Source organism: Struthio camelus, chromosome 6, assembly GCF_040807025.1.
Source record: "Struthio camelus isolate bStrCam1 chromosome 6, bStrCam1.hap1, whole genome shotgun sequence".
NCBI classification, from domain to species: Eukaryota; Metazoa; Chordata; class Aves; order Struthioniformes; family Struthionidae; genus Struthio; species Struthio camelus.
Genome location: NC_090947.1, coordinates 12,769,838 through 12,795,763, shown reverse-complemented (window position 1 = coordinate 12,795,763; position 25,926 = coordinate 12,769,838). Strand labels below are relative to the sequence as shown.

Genomic DNA, 25,926 nt, shown 5'->3' with positions numbered 1-25,926 from the left:
GCACCTTTCTATGAGCACAGTGAGTTAAAAAACCATAAACCAAAGGCTTTAATTACAGAAAAGATTATAATCTGGCTCTGATAGGTAGGTATACACTTATTGTATTCATTCACAGTGTTGTCCCATGTATTATTGATGATACAAGAAAACCATTAATTCAGTAACATCTGCAGAGTGAACAACGTTGTAGGAGCAAGCCCTGGTGACTAGGGATGGATAACAACGCCACCTGTTTTATCTTCGTTCACTCCCACTCAAATTCTAATCTGTTCCCAATTTTGGTCAGTGTAAACTGATGGTGCAGGCTCGCTTCTCTTGTCAATACCCACATATGTGGCCCGTAACAGTATTCCTATGGTCATGACTTTCTACATCCGTAGGTGGGGAAAATGGAATATGCTCAATGGAATTGCATAAATAACAGGAAATGTTCATTTCTGCTGTCTTCCTAGGACACGCTCTTAAGCACTTTGCTTACTCCATTTGAAAGCACTCTGAACACAGCAAGAAGCGACTATCCTGGTAAGAGTAGTTCCAAGCCTCAAATCTCTTGCTAAGCGTTCAGAGTGATGAAGCAAAAGATAAGCGTTCAGAGTGATGAAGCAAAAGATTGATATTATTATTATGTGGTCGCTTCAAGGTATATTTTTAAGTGCTGCACAGAGATTTAAAAGAAGGGTTCCCAATCCACTAAGCAATGTGCAACATTTGCTTGGCACATAGGCAGTGACCTTCAAGACTCATCTGAGGACAAGGCAAGACAAAAGAGCTAAGCTCAGCAGCAGGGAGCTGAGAAGCTGGGAATGTACATGCTTAAACAAGTTTCACTTATTGAAAGAAAATGTAAGCCTGTTTTCTGCGACATGTACTGCATAGACAGACTCCTACGATTACATGATGTGCCAGTGTACCCTAATCATCACCATCACAAGGAAATAGGTCACCAGAACAATTAGGACCAAAGTAGTGTGTAGCATCCTCGGGTTGAACTCTTCAGGTGACACCCGTAGGTTACTTGAGCGTTAGGTACAGCTAATACAGGGTGTAGGAGTAGTATAGAGAAAGGTAGATCTGAGATGCTCCCCAACAAGACTTCAAGCAAGTACCGGTCAGTTTACCGTGTTTTACTGACCATAATTTTGACTATTGTATACAAAAGAAAACAACTTGCTCAGTCATTCATTACTATCTATAGCCACAGGCAACAAAACATAAGCAGGTACGTATGGAGGTATTTATTTGGTCCTCGTGTCAGCTGAAGAAAGAAGTATTTGAATTTGATTCCATTCGTATTTCTAGTATTGAAAGGAAATGATATATCTAGTTTCTAATAGACAGGGAGGATGCCTCTGGACTTTCATGTGCTGAAGACCTGACAGTTGAGAAACCACAGGAAAGCACAGGAGGAATGCGCATACATAGAGTGATGGCAGCAGATGGAAGAAAAACAGACTATTAACAGCTAAGGACTAGCTAAGATATGATAATTTAACATGTGGAAAAAAGACTTCACTGATCCTCTAATTCAAAAGAAAGAAAAAGACTCTGCATGTGACAAAAGCTGATGAGGAAAGAAAAGGGAAGAAAAATTTCAAGAGTTATAGTTAAACCTTTCTTTTTTTTTTTTCCCATTTGTTTTTCTCTCTCTCAAATGCAAAAATTGCTGATACAGTATTAAGAATAACTGGAGGTTCCTATCCTGATAACCTCAAGAGAAGAAAAATGACTACCTTTACTTGACTCTATCTTCAATCAATCAAGTAGCCCCGAAGCAACATTGATGCTGTCTAGACCGCCTCTCCTACTTAGAGGGAGAATTTTAAATATTTTAGTGACTTTTGTTACACTGAAAGAGTTAATGGTTCCTGTCAAATGGATCTTCATACAGAAGCCCCCGAGTTCATTGAGGCTGATAAGCATACTAGCTGCCTATCAGTCAGGCTAAAACAAAAAAACCCTTGTGCTCCTATATGGAATAAGACAGATTAAACAAAAGAAGCTATTTATTCTCCAAGGCAGAGCTTGACAAGGCCTATGTAGAAGATGAGGCAGGTGTTTGGAGGGCTAGATATGCCGAGTCATGCTAGAAGAAACAGTCCATTTCTCTTCTCTGAACCGGTCTCCCATTCAGGGGCTAAATCAGGTTCATAAAAAGGTCCAGATGAGAGGGGACTTGTATATACAACACTGAGAAGTTCACCACTTCCTGGGTGTGGATCATGACTAAAGCATCAACCCAGCCCCGTAGGCTGGATCTGCACAACAGAGGGAGATGATTAGGTACAGCATCTGCCCTGTCGACGCATTGCTTTAAGGGACAATTTAAAAAGCTCTGAAAGTACTGGAAAGTAAAGGCAAGCTAGGTCTGAAATAATAATGAAATGAAATAACATGTGACCTAATAAATGGAGTGGGCTCAGAGTTAATGGAGACCAACTAGAAATTTCCACTGGAAGCTGTCACTTCAGTATGCCTCTATAGTCACTGGAGACCAAAGCAATACTCCAGTTCACGGAGTCTAACCATTTCATTACCTTTTAAGATCTGGGTGAAACCCACTACCAGACCTTGCCTACTTGACCCAGCACTTGCACATATCATTCCTCAGATTTTAGCAGATACAGTACTTAAGAGTTTTTTTAATATCGCAAAGGCCTCAATCTCCTATGGCCAAGAAAGGAGAGAAATAGGTTTGCTGCCACCCAGAAAGACTTACCTATGTTTCTCGATTAGTCACCCGACTAATTGCTAAGGGATAGAAGGTTGTGGAAGTTAACTACTAATGCCTTTTCAGTAGTGCCTTTTAATTAGTAAAGGGTCATATTACAGTTGAAATATGATGTTCTTCTTGTTAAGGTAGTGAATTTCAGACTAAAAATAAATTCTTGATGCAGTCACAGATTTGTCACAGAGAGCAAATCAATTAAGATTTCTGCTACCCATCAGTAAATGGGATAATTATTTATTTACCAGCCCTTTTTGTACCTATCAATTAACCCATGTTCACTTAAATTGCAAGGTCTTGGAAAGAATGTCTGTGCTTAGCCTGCACACCATCTATGATGTTGGGGCCCTAAAGTCATTTGGGATCTAGCAATGGAAATATTTTTAGTATGCAACAGACAGTGGCAGAAAATTTAAGCAAAACAGATGTCTTCACCTACTTCTCAGTTCATTTGTAAGAGCCAAAAGGCAAGATTTAGAAAAATTACGGAAAAAGTGAGACCACTGAAGATAACCAGAAAGAAAAGTAACATTTTAGCAAGGTCTGATACAAACGCACAAGATCACAATTATAACCGCAAGGACATTAAAAGAAAATGAAACATTAACTTTTTAGTCTGTGTTCTGCTAAATTACTGAACTGTTTTATAAAACCAAATTCCATTATTAAATTAGACCAAGAAAAGGATAATGACAAGATAAAACAAATACAGTTTCACATTCGAGCTCCATAATCCTACATCACATGAATTGTGAAAACCTGAAAAGGTTTTGAAGAACACTGCAGAACGACTGAGCATAGAACACAAGGCAGTATCTTCCCCTGCAGAGCCACGTTCTGTCGGAGCTGAAAGAAGGTATAGTCTCTTAATCAAAGTTACAAATTGACCTAATTAATTTTATAATTAACCTTGATAATTGAAAGGAAAAATTGTGACCTTCACTGAGTTTGTTCAGTATTTAGTTTTAGACTATAAGCAAATTCATTCCAACTAATAAGTCCACTACTCCCAAATGTTGATGGGATAAAGTAGAAATCAATTAGCACATGCAAATGAAGACTTCTTTTAATACTGTACTGCAGTTCCTAATTTATTCTTCCACAATACTGAGCTATTTTTATACTAAATTTTGAGGATACTATGTCTCAGTCATGTATAAACATTAGACCTCAACCAAAAAAACCTCTCTAAATATAGAAACTTTTAACAATAAAGTCAGTGTTTACTTAAACCTTAAGTAAATAAAGCTTGTTTTACTTACCAAAAAAAAAAAAAAAAAAACAAAACCCTTCACTGCTTTGGTGAGTGATCCTAATTGGAGAAAATTTTGCAGTACCTACTCACATCAGATGTAGGTCACCTCCCCTCAAGTAGAAAAGGTAGAAAAAGCTGATTCATTTGATTTGAGACTGAGTAAAATCAACAGGATTTCATTAAACTTACAGAACAATGATCTTCTACATCTGCATGTAAATAACGGTCTACCTCCTGAAAAACGTTTTATGTTATCTCATATTCCAGTGCTGTCACAGCTTGAATGACTTTATTTCTGAAAAGGCTGTAAAGACCTAGTCTTGAGCTGGAAACCCATTTGGTCCTCAAGTACTCTGTCCATTAACTTGTGGAACAAAGGGCACCGTCTCACTTCCTATCTGACTGCAGTCAGACTCTTTTATCTTAAGGGTAGGGGGGTAAAGAAAATCTTCTCATTTGCTCTTGCAAGGCTCTTAGTCAAGTGTTTAGAAGAGTCTGATAACATTTGCAAAACATGTCATCACAGTGTTTTGAATCAGCAAGTGCTCCGACAACAGGTTTGAGGAAATTATCTTCCCGAAGAAGAGGCTGGAAAGCGGTGTGCTCCTCGTCACTGTGTCTAACCAGTGGGATTTCTAAAGGAATATTTAATGCAGCATCCAACTTGTGTAAGAGTAGCAGAATAACAAGCACAGTCTCACATCCAAAGTGTTTTAGCTCTCAGTTTAGCTTAAAACTCGTAACTGATTTCGAGACTGTCTTAGAGAAGAATAAGGTTGGGAGGAAAAAGTGGCTACGGTGCGTTGGAAATACTCCAAGTTCACGTATATGTCATTTTTTATTTCTCTTGGTTTTAGCGTAAAGCCTCTTGCCTGCATTAGAAGGAAATTGCAGTCCAGGGATAGAAGAATAATAACAAAGCACTGTGAGTCGACACTAGAAGCGGCAGAAAGTTTAGATTTCTTATACCTTTATTTTAAGCTGACAGAATTGAAGTGCAAAGACAGGTTTTTCAGATATTGGCTAAGGATACTTCTACTAAGAGAGAAGCTGCCATAAAGATGCAAGACTGTAACAGGAATGACATGCTAGCATTTGCTGGCCTGCAATCCAATTTATCAATTGACTGATTTATCAGTTGATTGATTTTCATTCATACATGTCCACTTTGCACGTCATTTTGCATTTTTTTGCTTTGTCAGGTAGGAGAATGGGATAGTGATAGTGCATAGGTGCTCAGCCAAAAAAACCCATCAGCTTTAGAGTCTCTGCAGCTTGCCTTGACTTATCTGTCTCACAGTAAATCAGAGCAGGCAGTAAATGCAGCCCCCACAGCGAGACTGGCACTCTTTAAAAATGATTATCCAAGGTTATCTCCTTCTGAAATAAAAAAAAAAAAAGTCTCTTCTGCTCCTGATACCTTAAAAAAAAAAAAAAAAAGTATAGCTCATTTGTCCTCATTCCTTGAAAGCCATTTAAGTACTGTAAAAAGGATGCCTATATTTTTGTGCATCAAGCACAGTCTTATGCATTGGAATTGATCCTGGAACAGAACAAAAAACCAGCGTTTTGCTTTAGGGACTTAGTGGGGCAGCTAGGCTTGATATGTAACCAGGGTTACGAGCATGCCTTCCCTCTCCCTCCAGGCTTTGGGCCAGAGGCAGCACGTTGTGAAAGCCCGGCTGCTGGAAGGGCTCCTATCTGCCCCCCTGCTGCGGTGCGCAACGGACAGCTTCAACGGCAGCCACTCGAACCCTCAGATCGTACTCTTTTATCTCCATGAGGTATGGACATAGCAGCAGTAGCAGGAAGTCACTGAGAGGCAGAATGAATGATGTGGTGGCCAGAGGGCGGGGGCTGAGGTTAAGGGGCTATTTAGATTTATTTAAGGAAAGGAAATATCTTGAACACTTGCATTAGTGAAGCCAATTCTTAAAAAAAAAATGTGTCTGCCAGAGTCTGTAGGCTACTGTACTAAACAGAGGAAAAGATTTAAGAGACGGGAACTTCCCGTATTTATTTCAGCTTCGTGTTGCATCTGCACCCTTCAGTACAGTACCATACATACCGACAGCACTCTTAACTGCATCACACATGATCAGGGCATACAAGAACAAAAAATATGTACTACTCGCGGTAAACAGGGATTCCAAACTGGAAAAATCAGATTCATGTTTTCTTTTATATCTTTTCTATTTAGTCTTTTTTCTGACATCAGTAATTGCTATTGGTTTTTATTATCAATATTGTTAATAATCTTAATTCTAAAGCAGTTGTGCAGTCCAACCCTCATTCTTGGCTTGGACAACTTAATAGAAATAGTCACAGTTCGGCTCAGATCAATTGCTCAAAAATAGACAGTGATGACTGCACGTCCATTGCAGTACATAGTTATCAGCTAGCTATAGCGGCACTGTTATTTTTTTCTACCTTAGTACCCGGCAAGTCATTCATTTTTAACTATTAAGCCAAAAACTGTGGAATATGTCTCCTATAAAGTTAGGGATACCCTATTCTTATGGGGCAAGGCATAAGCAGCTATTTCCGGAAACACTCAATCCTGTACATGCTGGCTTACCTCAGAGGTGAAAAGCAACCGCAGCTCTCACGTTAAACTAGCTAACTGCAACAGGAGGACTCAAGGCATGAAGTTGGCAGCCTGCGTACTCCGCCTGCTAAACTGCATTCACATCATTTCTGTGTCATTCACCTGAGTAAAATTTTCTGTGGTAATAGTACCCAGAGCCGTGGGAAGTTAGGCTCTACCCATCATGTTCTAGATCGTAGAATAATATTTTGTATTTATACAACAATGACTCTCATACAGAGAGACCTCAAAGTCTCAGAGCAACCTCTGACGTAGATAAATGCAATTGTATCTATAAAGGAGAGGCTCAGGGGGATTTGCTCAACACACCAAGAGAACTTGCCCACGGTCACACAGAATGCGCTTTATCCTCACAAAGGCCGGCTGGAATACAAAGCCTTTACAGACAGACATAAACCGGTGAGGTTTCACCGTTTTCTCAGAGCAGAACTGAACATATCCTAACGCATTATTTTTTCTTTCACATACTGCATACCGATTACAATACCCGCACTCAGAATTCACTGCGCTTCCTTTAATTCTGTAGTACAACGGATCACAGACAAAAACTGAATCACATCTGGTAGCACCATGTCAAGAAGCTGTGCAATTTTCTTGGCGAGAATACTCAGGGAATTATCTTGGCTTGCGCTACAGAAACTTACAATTATCCTTTAGCTTTTTAAAACTACTTTAAAATGATGTACCTACAGCCAACAGCTGGTTCCCAATGCATGACTGCCAGCTTCGATGAGAGAGAGAAAAAAAAAAAATCTCTTCAACAGCCTGCAGTATATGATATTTCTGGTGTTGTTACATCCAGCTTTACTGAAAACAAATGCGATATTTTTAAGATGTGTGTTTGTTCATCACTGAAGGCCTATTTTATAAGAAAAATGAAAGCACAGTACATTCTATCCTATGCGTAATGACAATACAGATCCTACAAAGGATTCTGAAACTTGTTCTTTACTTCAATTTCAGCTCTTTTTCTGTTACCTTTAAAAACAGGAAGCTATAACTTCATGACCTGATTGCCAGAGGTAGTGAGAAACTTCCTAAGTCGCACAAAACACCGACTTCAGACCCCTTGAAAACCGACTGCCTTTCCCCGTTTAGCGACTCCTTCCCAAAACACCTTACAAGCCTGTTCGAGCCAGACGTTGCCCGATTTATATCCCAGGATCTGTGAGCAGAACTTAGGCTACTGGCCCCTGACAGCAGTAGCCAGCCTTGAGCTGACTGCAGCTTGTCTCCAAGTCACGGGGCAGGGCTGGGTGAGGAAGCACAACAACCCTGATTTATTTTACTGGCAGAGTTAAGACGTCGTATGAACCCATACGATACCCAGTGGCAAGAACCGTAAGAGGAGGAAGTTCAGAAATGTCTTTGTTATATTTAGACCCATGTTCTCAGTTTCTGTCAGTTTTCCAATCTCTAAAAAGCTCCTTATGAAATAATGCTGGCTGAATAATGAATTTACCTTTTCTAGAAATAGGTTTGATTTTCTTCGTTATTTGCTGTGAAACTCCAAAAAGAGTTCACAGGCCTCCAGGGATCTAAAGCTCCTGTATTGAAAACACTGATCTAGAGCATAACAGCAGAGAGCAAAACAGAGAACTGTAAGAAGCTGCTGCACGTGCCCCACCTGCAACGCTGCCTGCAGCGCTCTGCTCACCAGCTGCCCCTCGAGGGGGGGTGAGAGCGACTCGGCAGGGCTGGTCCCTGGTTTTGTCACCACTTAGGCCGCATGCACCGGAAGAAAGAGGGCCTCGAGCTTGAGCTCGCTGAGCCGTACTTCTTTCAGACCTCAGCGACTCAGCTGCAAACCTGCCTCCCAGCCAGGGATTTATTCTCACCCTCTGTTACGCAGCACCGATAGGCCCAGAGATGCACAGGAGCTTTCTGGAACACACAAAGCTCTTCGTGATCCTTCTATTCTGTGTATCTTTCCTCGGGCTGACAGAGGATATCCCAACTCTTTCTTAAATTAGGTAACGCGAGTTCACCAGCCTGAAAGTATATCTGCTAAAAGCTATTCAGGAGTTTGCCCTGGAGTGAGGAATAGCTGCAACATCAGTACCAGCAGATGAGTCAGCACCTGAGGCTTAATTTTTTTCCTGGTGATAAAAGCACTTAGCACCTGCGGGAAGAAAAAACATTCCCAGGATTTGCCTTCTACAAACCTATTTCAGGAAGAAGTTTCCTCTCAACTTCCATGATGGTGTTTCTCTTATTTTACTACCTCAGTCTAGCGAGAAGCTAACTTGGCCGATCGTATTCTGTTCTCGTTGACAGGGACTCCTGATGTTGTTACTGATGTATGTGATTACAGGGATTATCTCCGAGGGAGCCAATTACATCGGCATTCATGTAAGGGGTTGCTGCAGAACTGCATGTGACTTCCGAGTTCAAAATTAGGCTGATCAATGTCTTAAAATAATGCCACAAATTATTTGATCATGCTAGTTAATTAACAGTTAGAAATGACTGGGTAATCAGAATTAATGAAAATGGGAAGCTGACTCTTTTATGTGTATCACACAGGAGAAGTAAATGCTGAATGTTAAAGTTATCACTTAACTAGACAGTTTTAGCTTTATTCAGAAGCGCAATATGGAGAACGTCTAAAAATGCCCAGGCAAAAAAGACAGAAAAACTGAAAAACAGAATGGAAATGGTCAAAATAGCTTTGTACGAAAAACTAACATATGAATATTTTGGCTTTAGAGACTCATTTTTCCTTTTCTTAAATAGCACATAGACATCTCTTTTTTTCCCCAGGTTTATTTTCAAATGAGGTAGAACGTTCTTCATAGAAAATTTGGTTTTGCTGAATGAAATGTTTTGTAATCGTCTTGAAAACACCAACAACCACCCCAAATAAACATTTAGGTATCTTTCAGTGGAAAAGATTATGTTTGTACAACGTCCAGCTTTTCGTACCCAAAAAGTTTTTTTTTTTTTTGAAGCTTAACCTGCTTAAGCAATGCTTTAATTTTTAGTTTGAGAAATTGCCACCAGCCTGAGAAATAACTTAAAATGCTGTTGTTCTTTGACCAAAGTTAGTCTGTGGTTTTCCTTACTTAATTTGAATGATGACAAAACATGTGTGTGCTTGCTCTAAAGAATGCAGGAAGTCATAGAAATAAAAGAACATGCTTCAAGGATGATGGCATAAAATACAAACAAATACCAAAGATGGGAGCCTTCCTTGGTATTAAGCCATGGAATCTAATATTTGTGCCCCTAATGTTTACAGCATTGTAAATATATCCACCAATTTCTGCAAGGCCTCTCTGTAAGACACTGCTTTCATCCACAGCCAGTTGTATATCCCACTGCAGAATACCAGCTGCTTTGCTGTACAAACAGTCCAGCAGCACAAGCGCGCACTGAAGTGATGAGCATCGAGAGGCACAACGTGTTACAAGCTTTTCTATCTTCCTACTAATAAACTCAAGCCAGGTCCTCATCCAATTCTTCTTCTAACAAGGCTCACGTTCTAGTGGCAGTACTACAGTATCACGGGTGTCACATCAATACACAGTTTGTCTTTGCATTTATTTTTATAATGGGAGTCATGTGATGCCTGAGACTCAGGACTATGACTCCTGCAACCACCATCAGCTATGTTACTTGTCTCATGTTACCCTGCAATATGTCTAGCTCTACTGCAAGACATACACGAGTCACAGCCCTCTTCTGTCTCCCACTGATCAGTGCTATTGGTAAGTAGTGCTTACTTTAAAAGCGTGCCGTTAATTGGATTACTTGACTCAGCCTCTGAATGAAATGAAGTGCTTGGTGAGCTAATTTCATGTCAATACCAAGACGCTTTTTTATCAACTGTGTCACTATGTTCACAGGATAAAATGAATAAGCATGTGCAACCTATCTGTGCAATGACTGTATCAAATATGAAATGCCAAGCCAAGAAATGTAAAAAGCAGAGCAGAAGGCAACCAAAATATTTCCAGACAGTCAAGTCTTATTCTACAGTTTAAAATAAGTATTTGTTTTCTGAAATAGAAAGATGGTTTTGTTAAACTCCATTTTTGCTTAGCCCATCATAAAACTGTAAGCTATACAACACAGTAAAAATCAGATAGTTAAATATAAATGGATATATCCAGCTTTCACATCTTGTGGTCTAAATCTTCCCTATCTGATTTGGTTCATGTACCCCACAATGAGGAAAGAAACAAAAAAAAAAATCAATTCTTCGAGCTTTCCAACAGCTGGTGCTGCTGGGCATGAAGTGTAGATGCTGTTGATATAGTTAAACACCACATTCTGGATACAGTTGCATCCTATTCACAAAAGCCACACTGTGATACCTGATAGACTGCTGAAGGCCAAGAAAGCCAACTCACCAACTGTGGCCAGCCTTCAGTCATTAAAGAGCGATTATATATGGCAATCATATAGAAAGAGTGATGAATTCAGATACGCTGAATTCATCTTCCAGTGCTGCTTAGTTCCTCCCACGCACTGCCCACTTGAGTGTCCTCCAAACATTTGAGCATAAAGGTGGGTAAGAGTAAGCAGAGGTATGCCTTAATGTAAACATTTATACCTACCACAATAGGCTTGAGGCAGTCAGACATTCTTCTAGTTCTAGTCTCTCGACTTTCCCCTTTAGACAAGTCAGTGGTTTACAACTGTACTTTCCAGCCTTTTCCAGTTTGTGACTTCTTCAAGCTTTCCTCACAGCAGTGCAGGCTGCAGCCTATGGAATGAAAGCCCCCGGCTAAAACACTTGCTTCTCTTGGCTAGCACCTGCATGGGCCTTGGAAATAACTCTGGCAGCAGGTGTCAGAGCCTTAATTGAAAACTCTTAGTCTAAAGCATAACTGAATTCACTGTAGGTTCCCACAAAAACACCCCAATGCAGGAAGGGGCGCAGGTTTTCAATAAGTCTACATGAGGCTCTTAGTATATTCCAGAAGACAATATAACTATGTCTTACTGAGATTGACTTATTTGTGCAAGTCATTTGCAAGTTACAATCTCCTGCCAGACATGTTGCTGCCTTAAAAACTGAGTTGATATGCCCAGTGCACAGAATTGCATCCATGGTACTGATGTCGATATGATATAAAAATACATTAATCTACTACTATCTCTTAACTATTTAACAAGCATCTCCACAAGGTTTGCAAATGTATTCTCTTTTAATAAAATAGCTTGATAAATGGAGAAAAATTGGATGAGGGGGTTACATGACAACTTTCAGAAAACGGTTACACCAAGAATCCATTGTTAATAAATAAGCCATGAATCGTCTATAGTGGATGTATCTGCACAAATATTGATACATATACATCTATATGTCACAGGAATTGATTTGAGGCAACAAGATGTAATCATCATTTATGTAAAACCTAAGAAGGAACTACTTCCTGTTATTTAAAATCCATCTCAAGAGGGAAGAAATGTCATAAGAAAATTGCACAAAATTTTCTCCTCTGTGCATACACATATACTCATTCACTCATTTTTCTCCCTTTATTTGACATTTACTTTGTTCATGTAAGTGATATGGCCCTTCCTTCTCTAGTTTGGGAAAAGGCGGGGAAGGAAGCCAAAAAGAAAAACGGTTTAAGCCAACTGATCTGCAGTTTCTACATACTGGAGCTAGCAGATGACCAAAGTGCCTTTCCACCCACTTATGCAATTATATTCATGCATGAAGTTTGATATTTATATGAGGTACCAGATGAAAAACTTCATTATGTAACAGCTAAATACCTTTCTGACTTCCTATGAAACCACAAAAGGTTACAGACATATATCCCTGTAACTTGTTCTTTTAAGGAGATAATTCCAGCAACGACATGGATGCAAAAGCAGAAAAAGGATTTCCCAGCTAGACGGGAGGCAGAACCATAGGAATGAACGTTCCCCTTTTCCATCAAGGTTAATGCTTGCATCAGGAGGAAATGGCCTGGCAACCTCAGCACAGCCGACCAATAGTCTTAACTTCTTGCAATTAGTAGTATCAGGTATCCTCTGTCTTTTAAAAAAACAGGGGACGTAAGCCCTGGGAGTGAGATCTGGGAGTCCCTTCACTAGCTGGAGACTGGCCCTTTCTGATTAAACACGTGTGACACCTAGCTGAGAAACCACTAGGAGAGACTGGGAAAAAATAAAAATTCTCTGCCCTCAGAAGGCAGCCTAGCATCTGGTGGTGCAAACGGTGCCCCGGCTTGTTATTACCTGTTCCAGCAGGATAAACTTTCACACCTGGGGTTTACTAGGTGCAACAGCTGAAGATGCCTGACAGGATAACAAGGTGTTGGTGGGTCCATGCTGTAGAAAGAGAGAACTGCCCAAAAGCTATCTAATATGATTTTACACACGCTCAGATACAACCCCCCATAAATCTCTTGTCTGTGGCTACTGCTTCTCCTAACATGCTGTTTAGGAATGGCAGACGTTCCAATACTTCCTGTATCAGTGCTAAAACAGCAATTTAAACACTTGGAGAAGTGTTGGAACAAAATTTAAAATTCTATTTTAATATAAATGTAATGTTATGTACAATGTAACGTACAATACAGCGATAGTGTCTTTAAAAGCAGTGCAGATGGACAATCAGGGGATTTAAATAAGATTACACATTTTATAACAACTACTGAAACTGTGATGGAGGTGTAGTCCACATAGATCATGTTTAGAAAGGAAGGTCAGAATGTAAATAAAATGTATGAGCATAGCAAGATCACAAAAATCATATCCAACTTTCTCCCTGGTAATGCATAAAAGCGGAAATTGCATATGAAAAAAAAAAAAAGAAGAAACCAAACCTTGCAGCTGTAGTGATTAAACCTTTGGGGACCACAAGAACTGGTGATACTTTCTTCCCAGGAGAAGGAGAAAATCTGCTGACAGCTCCATACAACTAAGCCCTCTGAACAGGCAGAGAGGAAAGGCTGGATGGATCAGAAATGCTGGGACATTGGGAGTCACAGTTTCGTAACAATCAATTCCTTTTCCTGCTTGATGCTTTCCGTGCCCCCTCGGGCACGGACAGAGCAAAGCAGCACCTTGTGTTCTTCCCATTCCCCCACCCTGCCTCTTAGCTGGTATGAAACTGAGCTGACGGAAGTTAAGGCTCAGGGGCAGTGAGTGAATTCCTCCCCAGACATCTGCTAAGATTAGCATCTTTCTTTACATACACGCACACGGCACACACACGCGCACACACACAAACACACCTCTCCAACTCCAGGTAGTCTAGCATTTGACAGCATTACCCCTCCACAACAGTGCACTCCTGCAGGTCTTGAAAAGGAGGAGAAAAATTCCAAAGTGCTGCTAGCTCTGTCCACAGTTTTACTGTCTTTCACAGTGGATGTGGGTAGAAGTCCCTGGTTTAAAGCATACTTTCAGCATATTATTTTAAAAAAACCTTTCCAGGAATGGTGATTATTGACTTGCTATTTTAAAGAAAAGGGAGAGCAACTGAAGCGAGATAGGAGATATCTTGCGGATCGAAGCCATATCACACACAATTCACTGCAGGAGGCTGGAGGCTATTCCAAATCATCAACAACGGAGGAGAGAATTTTTTAATGTGAGCTCCAGCAAGATAAAAGAAAAAAGGGGAGGGAGGGCAAAAGTGAACAGGCAGAAAGCTGATGTAAAAACTTGATTCACTGAGGGCATGGATTCAGAGACAAGTTTGTTTTATATTCTCGCCCTTTCCCGCTCATGAAGAGCTGGGAACATACCCACATAAGAATCAATAACAGCGCTCATAAAAAAGAATCCAGGAACCCTCAGTTTTGGTGGAATTGTTTCAGAAAATTGGAAGCACTGACTTGGAAGGTGTCAAGGTGTCTTCTTCCACCTGCAGACTGGTTTCTCCAATGCCAGTAGATGAAAGGATAGCTTTTTGGCTTGTAAAATATGACTTCCAAAGGGCATAAGATTTCCAAAGAGCATGACAGCATTACACATGAGACTGGCAGTTATTGTAGCTGTCCCATAATGTTTTGCATCAGAGCCTCACCAAACTCACTGTATCTATGCACTGAAAACCAGCCTCTCCTTCCCGAGATGCATAGTGCACAGCTGTACAGCGAATTCATCTTCCTATTTCCCCCTTTGACACTGTGTTTTCTGAGATCTCATCAGAGACATCTGGCCATTATGTGGTTGAGTGTTACAGGGAAAAAATGCCATTGCTCTTTTTCTCGTTTGTGGCCAAAAAGGTACCACGTTAAAATCTGATGAAGTAATCATGTGGTTCTCAGCAGTATTCCCCATCTCATTGCAAAAGCTGATTTTTAATGACTTTTGTTTAATTAGCAACTCAAAAATAGACATTCGGTCATTTGGAAATAAAGTCATTCCTTAGAAAAGGACCTGATGCCAAACTGAATGCTTCCGAACTTCCTGAACATTAGAAATGAGAGGTACCTAAATCCCTGTTTTACTAGCAACCTTTATCTATTTGTACTAGGCAGATCCAAGATATCCTGAACTCACTAGGACTTAAAACCCATATCCAAATCCAAATATCACAGCTTCTGCCTATCTGTATTTTTTGTGAGTTTGAAGTCATCAGTGTCTGAGATAATTTTTAGCAGCAGAGCCAAAAAGAAATGTCAGAACTGGACTTTGCAGGAAAGCAGAATAAAATTCACTGCAGCCAAGAGATCCTGGTAGAACTGCTAATGAGAGACAGTCACAGCTCACATCATCTGGCAAAACAGATAAGGCAAACCCACTTTCACAAAAAGGTCGGGAATGGGGGCGGGGGGAAGAAGTGACAGTAAGAAAAGGCTAAAAAACTAAGCAGATATGTATATGATGTGTACACATATCATAGAACAGATATATATACAGACATGTATAATAAAGGTGTCTAAGGCAATGGGTCATGTATGAAAGCTTGCAATAGCTTATTTAATCATTTTATTAAAAGCTAACAGGAGCCAGTGCAGATCGTAGAGCAGAGATTGCGTGAGCACAGAGTGGAGAAGAAAAGCTAGTAGGAAAGGGAAACAAAAAGGCTGACACTTAAAAGGGGACATTTAACTTTTTTGGTAGGAGTTCTGAAAAGAGCTGTCTAAGATAAGAGAACCAATGGAACCTGACTTCTTCATTTCTTATTAACGTGGAGCAAAAAGCATAACGAGGATATGTGAGAGACTACAATAAACACATTGGAGGGGCCCCTAGGAGAGAGAGAAAATCCCTGAATCACTTGCCAAGTAGATAAGGAAGCTTTGATATAAAAATAGCAATATCAGCTACAGATGTTCAGTACCTTTGTTCCTGAACCAAAGAAAAGCCCATCAAGTGCGGGCTGGCATTCTGGCATTTCCAGTTTCATGTCTGATAACAGATCTACCTCGGAAGGAGAGCCGGGGAGCAGAGGCAGAGCTTACAGCACAGGGTTTTGCCTGTGTTCCCAGCCCGTATTCTAATAGTCTGTATTTCTACCTACTGCCAAAAAAAAAAAAAAAAAAAAAAAAAAAAAGAACCCTACCAAATGGAAAGTTAAAAAAGAAACTCCGGCCTAAGCTTGTGTTGTCTGCAGTGTACCTCAGGAGTGGCTGTATGCCTACAGGAGTCATCCGTGGGATGTTGCGCTTCTTTGTGCCTAGAGGAGTGCGCAAAGGCAACCTAAACCAGGACAGGAGCGAGGCCGTGGCTCTTCCTGAGCCTGGTCCAGGCAGTGGGGCTTTGGGGCTGATGCCCTCGGGGCTTCCTTTAGCCCAGCCCGCAGAGAAAGCCTGGAAAATCAGGAGGGGAGAAACTAGCACCCTACGGGACAGATAAGTGGCATTGGTGCATAGAAGAATAGCTCCACTGGTGCACAGAAGAGCTTTTTTGTAGGCAAGAGCAATACCCCACGATGCCCCTGAGGGCAGCATTATCGCTCCCACACTTCAGAGTATTTAGTTGTGCTGGCCCATCGTCTCCAGTTATCTTCATTCTGGACTGACAAGACAAGGTAGTGCAGGGACGTTTATATCAGCCCCGCAGTGTCTCTGCGCTGGGAGACCTCTCCAATAGTCTACTAGGCAAAAGTGTAATTTTCCATATGCTGCCCTGTCAGCAAGAGAGGGAATTAAGTGAGGAGAAGAAGTGGTCCTGTAGCAAAGCTGCTGAGACAGAACTTGACCAGGAGCTTTTGCTGTGTCTAATGCAATGGAGCTGAATCTTAGTATCAGAAGTAACATGGTACTAATATTTTCATCATGCATTTTCAGAACTTTCACTTTAGTATCTCAATATTTTCCCCAGAGCAAAAGACAATTTTCAGGCCAAACAGAATTAATGAAGCTGGGTAACATTTATATCTTTTAATATTCCTGTTCCTATGACAAGATCTGCTTATGTTCAGCGAACTGAATACTACAAAAAACATCCATTTTTACCATATCACATCAGTTGAGCTTGGGGTGAATACTACAAAAATTGTGTGCTCTGCTTATTTTAACTAATACTCCAGTTAGAAAAGATCTTTAGTTTTGTGTTCCTGATTTCTCCATTTTGTGCACTCTTTAAACACACACACACGTGCCAGCATACTTTACAGGCCTTTTGATGTTTTACTATCTCTGTATGTGGGTGGTTTGGTTCCACCCATAGTTTGAAGTGCAAATTAGCCTCAGTTTTTCTACATGAAGGTTAAAAATACAGTTACGAAACAGCCCCCCCACATTCTTTCTGGGCTTCCAAAGCAGAAATCTCAAACAAGGCACTTTTCTTCTAACGTTTGCATTAAAAAAAAAGCAAATAAATAAATATCAGTCAGCTGTTAAATAAACATAAACAGCTTTAAGGCCCAACGTCCCTAGATATTTCTCTGTCTCCCTGAAGCATTAATCCTAATGCCCACTCCGTTAAAAATCTCTCGGGAGCCGCTGGCCTGGCAGCGAAAGGAATCGCGCTGCCTTGCAGATTAACTCAGTGCCTGCCATCGCCATCGCCAGCTCACCGTGCATTTCTGGCGCTTTGCACGCTATTGTGACTAAACTGGAAATGAGGAGATGTATCCTAAACAGAGCATTATTTTTGAAATCAAATATAACTTAATATAATTATTATATGAGTATTTCAGTCTAAAATAATGAAAAACAAAGAGGAAAATGTTAGCAACAAGTTATTTTTCACTCGGTATACTGCATTTCTGCAAAGCAGGAAAGCATATTCCCAGGTCTGTTGCTCCACTGGTCAGTGGCAGGAGCAGTGTTCGCCCCTCTGTTACGCGACAGCATGGCTTCTGGGAGTTTGGCTGTCTGGAGAATTGCTGAAATCAAAGAAAGTGTACTGCACATGCCAACGAAGAGCGAGAGAAGCAATGTATTTTATGAATATTTTGGTCTCTACATATACAAATCTTGCAGGGGTTTTATGAAAAGATTTTCTAGGAGAATCAATGCTTAAAAGTAACCCCAAAGATCTTAAGCTTTAAATAGTGTCACGAAGAAGACAAGACGTTCAAGGGGAACGTTCAAGCGTTCAAGGGAACTTGCCAACTTCCAAAATTAACCACTTTTTAAAAAATGAAAAGTTGCATAAGGGCCTTCCCAGGAAATGAGGTACGAGTGAATGGACCAGACTGTAGCTAGAAGGGGAGGCCTCGCTGCCCCTCGTCCAGCGAGACAGCTGGGCTGAGCTCGCCCGAGCGGCAACGTGCTGCTGCTGCTGCTGCAGACCAACAGTCGATGATGACTTCTGCGCAACAAAGGGCAGCAGGGAGGCAAGTGCGGTTTTCAGAGTCAGATTTTCTCCCTACTGCTCTTCATGCCATGTATTGTCCTTCGCTATGGCTGTAACCTTGTGAAGAATTGAATGGGCCTCACTGAGAGAGTCAGACACTGAGAGAAAGAAACTAAAAAATAGATTTTCCCCAATTTCTGTGACTTCAAGAATCTTGAGGAGCTGCTTTTAAGCTTAATGAGAGCAGAGAGAAGTGTGATTTTCATGTTGCAGATGCGCCCTTTAATGATGCCAGCAGACTATAACGGAAGAAAAAATGTAGCTGCAAACTACTGGCTCTAAGTGACCTGATCCCCTATTGTTGATATGCCGTACCTTTCCCAGAAGGCAGCTATTTTGCTGCTGCTAAACATAAGAAAGCTAGGTGCAGTACTGATGATGATAAGCTTTTTTTAAAATCCCATACTGGCCAATAGTAATAGGATTCTTTAGCCACAGAACGCTGGACGACAGAAGTGAACACGATCTGTGGATTGGTCCTTCCTTTATTCCTTTAGATCCATTTTGCTTTGTTAATATTCTTAACCCTTTCTCCAGAAACAGCCTTTTTTCCATCTTTTTCAGTTCTGTGACCCCTTTTTCTTCTGCTTGTCCCTGCCATTCAATTTCCTTTTGCCACTCCTTTATATCTAGCTTACTGACACCTTTCTCGTTCCTCTTCTCCCCTCTCTCTTTCAGATTGATATGAGCTATGCATTTTTCAGCCAGTCTGAACTGTAAGAGTGTGTCTTTTCATTTGTGGGACATATGAAATATTAAAAACAACATTTCCTCGCTTCGCTCTTCAAGAGCTTTAAGGAGCTGTTACAAGGATTATTTTTCCTCTAGCATTCAGGAACTTACTGGAAAACAAAGATAAAATTGTAGCTTTCAAGTAGGTCATTTAGTCTTAGAACATTTAATTGTGAGGTTGCCAGCCGTGATGTGATTTTTCATCTTCTTTTGTTCCAAGGTTACAGACCTTCCATTTCATTTATATTTATAAACAATGTTCCCACTATATTACATGCATGGATTATTAGGAACACCTCCCAGTAGAGTACTGTCAACTTTTTGTACATAATTAATTAAAAGCCTCGAAGTTACCTTTTATCAAACTTTCACAGAGGTTTAGCATATCAGAAATCTCAAAATGAAAGAACTCTATTTAGACCAAAGTGCTATCCAGCTTACCCAAGTAAGGAAATACTCTTTATTTCATAGGATTAAAAAAAAAAAAAAAAGGGATTAAAGCCAAAGTGGAAATCACCTAGGGCAGAATGCGGTTGCGCTGATAACAGAATTATATTTCACAGTAAAGGGAGCCAAACACTGAATCTAATTAACAGACCAGTTCCGATAAAGCAAGCAAAAGGAGAAAACTGCTAGCCCAAAACTATGATCCTACCTGTGAAAGAATTAAGGTGGGAGTAATAACTGACCCCTAAGAGTTAAAGTGCTTCTAAAAAGACTGCAAATGCAAAGCTCTTTCTCTCTGCATGACTGCTGCTTTTTACAGGAGCTCCTCAAAAGCAAATTGAGCCTTTCAGCTTCATATTAACTTGTAAAAGTATAAATCCGAAGCCAGGTCAGCCGCACACAGGCCCTGTGCGTGTAAGAGCCCGCACGTCATCTTCCTAACCTCATACTTGCAACGTCCAGCGAGTCTGAGCAAGCGTGGGACGGGCCGGCCTGTGGCACCAGGGGTGATCTGGCTAATCGGAGAAACACACGTTTCTCCTTGCAGGCCTTAACGAACCCTTTTTTTGTTTGTTTTTTTGCCATCCTAGCAAACTGTGCTTCTCCAACCCTGAACGCTCTTGCTGGGGGAAGTAGCGTCTCGAACCCGATGTGTAGGCAGGGAACATCCCTTCTCTTCAGACCGTCACTGGTACATCATAAGTAAATGCAGAACTCTCAAAAGCATGCTGCGACATCTGGCTTTTCACAAGGACTTTCAGGGCAGGGCTTTTTGCTTGTAGAAGCGTTAGTGCTTTGCAAAATTTTGCTAAGAAAGTAAAAATTTGGGGGGTACCAGAAGGGTTTATTCCCCTTGTTTCTCTTGCCGCAAATGGAAACCAACCTCCACTGCAGACAGGTCAGGAGCAGCGCGATACACATGGGAGAGAATTCTTTTGATTTCCTAAGTAAGCGGCCTAAACCCTTTCACAAAGGTGGAGTGTTTGGAATATGATTGATTATTACATTTCTGCCCTTCACTCCAGTGACCAGGAGGCACTGCAGGATCTGTGCACTAGCAAAGCCAAGCTCTGAGCCGCTCTGCCAGCTCTTATCATTTTTAACAGCAGATTGAAACCATTTCCCCGGAACAACAACTTTCGGTTTTTCAAACGCTATTAAAAGAAACTTTGCAACACGGCTGTCTGCCAAGGAGTCTTCCTTTTCCTACTAGGTGACCCCTGGCAAAGCAGCAGTTTAACTGAACAGACAGTTTCTCTCTAGAGGAAGTCATACGTTTAGTGTTTCAAATGCTAGGTTAGATGTCAGATTTAATTTGAAAACCTGAGGTGCTGTAATTCAGAAGGAACTCTTGGCAAAGTATTTGTGATTAAACAAGAGGACATTGGTTTTACTAAAAGGAGTTCTCTCATTCTGTTTGATATTAATTGTCTTTAATGAGTAATGGTTTACCTAAAAAAAATTAGGAAAGCAAAGGCTAGCAGTGCTTCTCTGAGGTTCCCTATGGTACTAAAAGACAACGAGAATTAAAGACCTTAACGATGGAGTATTTACTCTTACCAGAGCTGCTACCAGAGCTCTGGGACCCACTATACTGTCTGTAATAGAGAACAATTCCCCTTCTCAGACACTGAAACTGGAATTTTGATTCAGTAAGACAGGAAGACAAATATTACATTGGTTACTCTGAATGAACACTATTCCAATTCACTATATGAACCCTGAACATAATGCACTTATTATATGCATATCACCATTTTTATGCATTCATCTATTATTTATATTGCGTTTCTATGATGTCTGTGCATTTCTTCTAGCCATAGAAACCAAAATCCATGTGGCTGTTCTTATAGAAATAACTTGGTCTTCCTAGAAACTAATTCTTGTTTTACTTCAGAAACCTGTGAATCATAACACCAAACTGCACGGGTCACCAGTATAGATATCTACCTCTGAGGTCCCCATCCCAGGCTTCATTTATATTCTGTGGAGATCTAGTAAATGAAGTTAATAGACTCTAGGACATCGGCTATCTTAACATAAAATAGACACGTACACTTGCTCAGATACATCATATCCTGACATCTACCAATGATACCAACTAGATATCCAATGGGAATAGAGAGCTAGCAGGGTAACTACCTCGGACACAGACAGAAATACCATGTACTGCCACCCTTAATTGCTGTTACAGCTGTACATACTGTAAATTATGCAAGAAACAAGACTAGCCCAAATTGGTTGCTTGCTTGTGGTCTGTAGTCCTTAACAAAAGGGGTGACAATTTTCTCTCTCTTTAAGTAGCAGAAGTCACTTGAGAAAGCCTCAGCATTGCCAATTTCTTTGATCATTTTCATAAAACACTGAGGTTGTATGAGCTGCAGTAAAAAGCGCTGATTGCCACTTCAAGATTCCTAGTTGAAAGCACAGGAAAACCCCCTGCTGTCTTTCCTTCAGCCTGTGCAAGAGTATCTTGCAGAAATTTTCCAAACTCCATTTTCTTAAAGAAAAAACCATTGCCATTAGTCTCTTTCAGGATACCTCCTACAAATAGTGAAAAGTGTGTCGCTTTTCTCAATTTAATTATTTGGAGGATAGTTACATTAGATGTCAGATCCACTATCGCGGACGTTCTGAATGATCCCGAAACCAAAATGAATGCTGCCTTCTCATCAGTAACCTCAGCACTTCAAATACTATTTTAATTATTGTTTCATTGCAGAATCCATACAGAATAAACATGAAGTGTGATTCTCAAACTGTCCTGAGATTTAGTTTAGAAGAGCCAGCAAAACCTACACATAAGAAATGAAGGACTTCCCATTGCAGATGCTTGTCTCCGCCTGTCAGTCTTGCAAAAAATAGCGTGTCCCTCAGCAGCAGTGGAATCAGTAAAAGAAACAGTGTTAATGGAGCCTGAGTATAAAATGTGAATATATTATGATAGAAGATTATTCTTAAAGCTCGAGACAATGAACTTGAATGAATTTCTCTCTATCAAAATCTAAGCTTTTCAATCGCACATATGCATGCCAAGTATCTAGATGCCTTTCAAGTCCAAAACCAAACGTGCTTCCACTCATTAAGGAAAGGTAAATCTTGCAGTTTATGAAATATTCATCTGATTTCCTGCTAGTTTGCATGCATCCACCCAGTTCGATGAAACACCAACCTTGTTTGTCTCTCAGAAGGGCACCGATTATTTTCGCTAATCAAAATGTTGCTGTTAAGCCCTTTCCTGACCATCATCTCTTCTCACTCAACGTAAGAATATCTGGACTGGATCAAACCAAAGATCCGTCTAATCCAGTAACCTATTTCCAGCAGTGGCTAACGGCAGATGGCTAGGGACGAGCTTAAGAACAGGACAAGGATGTATGCTACTTCCCCTTAATAGTCCCTCAGCTGCCAATCATCTTCAGCTCAGGGACTTTTGGAACTGTATGTGGCTTCTCTGTGTTTAGTAACATTCACTGCATTTTCCAATCTTCCTCTTGAGTCATGTAGACTTTCAACTTTCAGCATTACTTTAAGCCCAGGATGTTCCATAAACACCTATCCTACCCAGCCCCTGCACAAAAGAGAATTACATTCCATGCAGATTTTCCATTTAGCCATTCTAGTCTTCATGTCTAATGCTATACTGCTCTTCAGTGTTACATCCTGTTCAATATATAGAACATTTGCACGTCGATGTTGATGCTTTGTAATCACGACCCTTGTTTTCATGTTTCTGGGCTTATTAGCTATAAGAAAGTATGTGGAATATTAATTCAGCTTTATGCCGTTTGTATTGGCAAGGCAGGGTGCACCAAGTGAAAACATTTTATTCTGTGTTTAAAAATCAGCCTGTGCTCTTCCCTTTACCCAGAAAACCAACATTTTTCACCACTTCAGTACTGTTCCGGAAGAGAGACATTCCAAAACATGCAGGAGATGTTGAATACTGTTATGTGCAGACTAAGTGGTTTCCTTCTGCTACTCAGAAAAGAGCCTTCTCACCTCTGTAAGGTTCGCTCTCACACCCATCCTGTAGCTCTAGTTCGTTTTGGCAGGATTCCAAATTTAAAAACAGGTGTTGTGTTATTTCCACCAGAAGCCAGCTTTATAATTTCTGAACAAATAAAATGTTCTTGTTTTCTCAACCTTCTTCCAAGCCTTACTATATTGGATTTGAAGCCTTCTTTAGTTCTCATTTACTACATCCCACTTTTTTTAATTGCAACCAAAACACCATCTGTGCTGAAATTTGTTACATGAGGTTTTTGCTCTGGGTATCAACAATTTCTATAAAACGTCATTTAAAATTAATTAGTCACTCTTGACATAAAGACAAACTAAACAAACAAAAGTTATATATATCTTCCTATGCGTTTTTTCCCTGAGCTTTTGCAGTATTGCAAAAAGTACCAGCTTCGCGTGACAGATAGCTCCCTACTTAATAACAACAGATAAGAATCTTGTAACAGAAGTTGGGAAAATATATGTTCCTGATTATTATCGTCCTGAATGAAGCAAAATATCTTGATACTTAGATTACCATCCAACACAAATCAGATCTCCTTTTATCTACCCTTCTGGCTTGTGTCAGCAGCGCGGCGATGGCAGGTAAGGTTCCTCTGCCCCTCCAGCAAGGTGGGAGCAGGTCAGAGGGAGGCAGGAACAGAGACCTGACCTGGGAGGGTGTCAGCTGCAAGTAAAAGCTGCTGTTAATCTGGTGGGAACACCAAGTTACCAGCAAAGCTGAACCAAGGAGAAGAATGAATTAGGAAGCTAGCTCAGCATTTGTGTTCGGGACTGAGGTAGGAACAGTAGGGGGTTTTCAGCACACTAGAAGTTAGGCTTTTGCTCTACTGCCAACCTACATGTTCAAAAAGCATAAACCAGGCTTCTAAGCATAGCAGCTGACTTAAAAAATCAGGAACTTCAACAAAACAAAAAAAAATTGGCCCTCTTCTGTCAATGAACACAAGTAAAAGTATGTTTCTGAGCCTTTAAGGGACACTCGCACTACATTTCCAAACTTCCACAGCTGCAAGGGTTAAAGACTTCACTGGAATTTGTTCGCTTTTCCTAACAAACCTTGCATTCTCACCTATCTCCACTTGCAGGTCCTTTAAATATCACCAAATGTCTTGCCACTGCACTGGTCCCTGGGGTCACGGTCAAGTTCTGTAACCATTCCCGTGTTTGTGGTCTTCTCTGAATTTCAGTGGGCTGCAAAATTAGCCAAGGAATACTCCTCCCAGTGTCCATGCCAACACCCTCCCCACCCCCCCCCTCGGTGATTTCCACGTTAATATTCATTCGGTGTTAGTATCTGTAGCATACTGGGCAGCGCCTGTATGTAAGACGTGGGGCTTCAGGCTACATACTCATGATCAGTTCAAGGTAGTTTAAGTATACTTGGAAGGAAAGTCCAGCCTGCCCCTTGCTGCCCTACCTATGGAGCACATTGCAGTAATGGAGTCAGCGGGGTCACAGAAGGGCCCTGGTGAAAAAAATGATCTGAGAAAATACGGTTTTCCGATGAGTTCTCTGAGGTGGTTCTCCACACAGCTCTTCAACTGTTAATGTCAGCCCAAAGGAGAGGTCAGGGACTCGGAGGCATCTTTTCAGCCCTGCACTTAAGAGTCACACTGCAGTCACGGAAACATAATCCAATTCCCCAAGGTCTTTTGAGAGTGTGGTACAGGCCTGTGACTCAGGACTGTTGTTCTGCCATACTTAGAGCCCAAGAGGTTTTTGAAGGGCATCAGATAGACCCAAATTTGTAGTTCTTTGTAAGATTTACCTCCATGGGATTATTTACATGAGTTAAAGGCTACACGTGCGGGATCTTGGTATTAGCAAGAGCATATAAGAATTACATTCTCCTAGATCTAAGTCTAATTAATTTCCTACTAAAAAAAAAAAAAAAAAAAAAGAATGAAACTGTTCCTTGCAGGCTGCGTATTTTCTTTTCTTTGCTGTGAAGACAACACCTCTTCTGTATAGGATCATAGGTGGTAGAGCCTAATGCTCTAAAAATGTTAGAGGAGCAAGGGAAAATATCTTTTGTTAGACTGAATAAGAAAAGGCTTTGGGCACAGAGTCTTTTTCTAGGCCATTTCAAAGAATGGCCTTAAAGAGACACTTCTACATTGACTGGTTGGTCTGTTTTTGGACCCGAACTCACAACATCAGATTCCACATCCCAGCTCTGCCAAGTTTTGCCCAAATCTTTTTACCTTTCTGTGCCTCGCTTTCTCAGCTGGGAAATACAAATATTATACTTTTTTCTTCAATGCTCTGTCGATCTTATATGTTCAGATTACAAACCGTCAGAGCAGGGTACACCCATCCTTCTCTCCATACATAAGGGGCTTTACTTGACTTTTCAAACAAGAGAGAGAGGTAGTAATGGGAAAAACACAGAGGCAGGCTATGATG

At 40.7% G+C, this 25,926-nt stretch overlaps 2 long non-coding RNA genes across 3 annotated transcripts in view; one reads left to right on the top strand and one right to left on the bottom strand.

Annotated features, from left to right (window-relative positions):
* The window catches only part of LOC138067624 (uncharacterized), a 183,562-nt gene extending 173,979 nt beyond the window's left edge, over positions 1-9,583 (top strand). The window contains exons 3-5 of the long non-coding RNA XR_011141854.1: positions 453-522; positions 5,627-5,764; positions 8,866-9,583. This is a non-coding gene — a long non-coding RNA (uncharacterized lncRNA). The remainder of the gene's footprint in view (positions 1-452; positions 523-5,626; positions 5,765-8,865) is intronic.
* The window catches only part of LOC138067625 (uncharacterized), a 123,247-nt gene that overhangs the window by 22,411 nt on the left and 74,910 nt on the right, over positions 1-25,926 (bottom strand). The gene's annotated exons all lie outside the window — the stretch shown is intronic.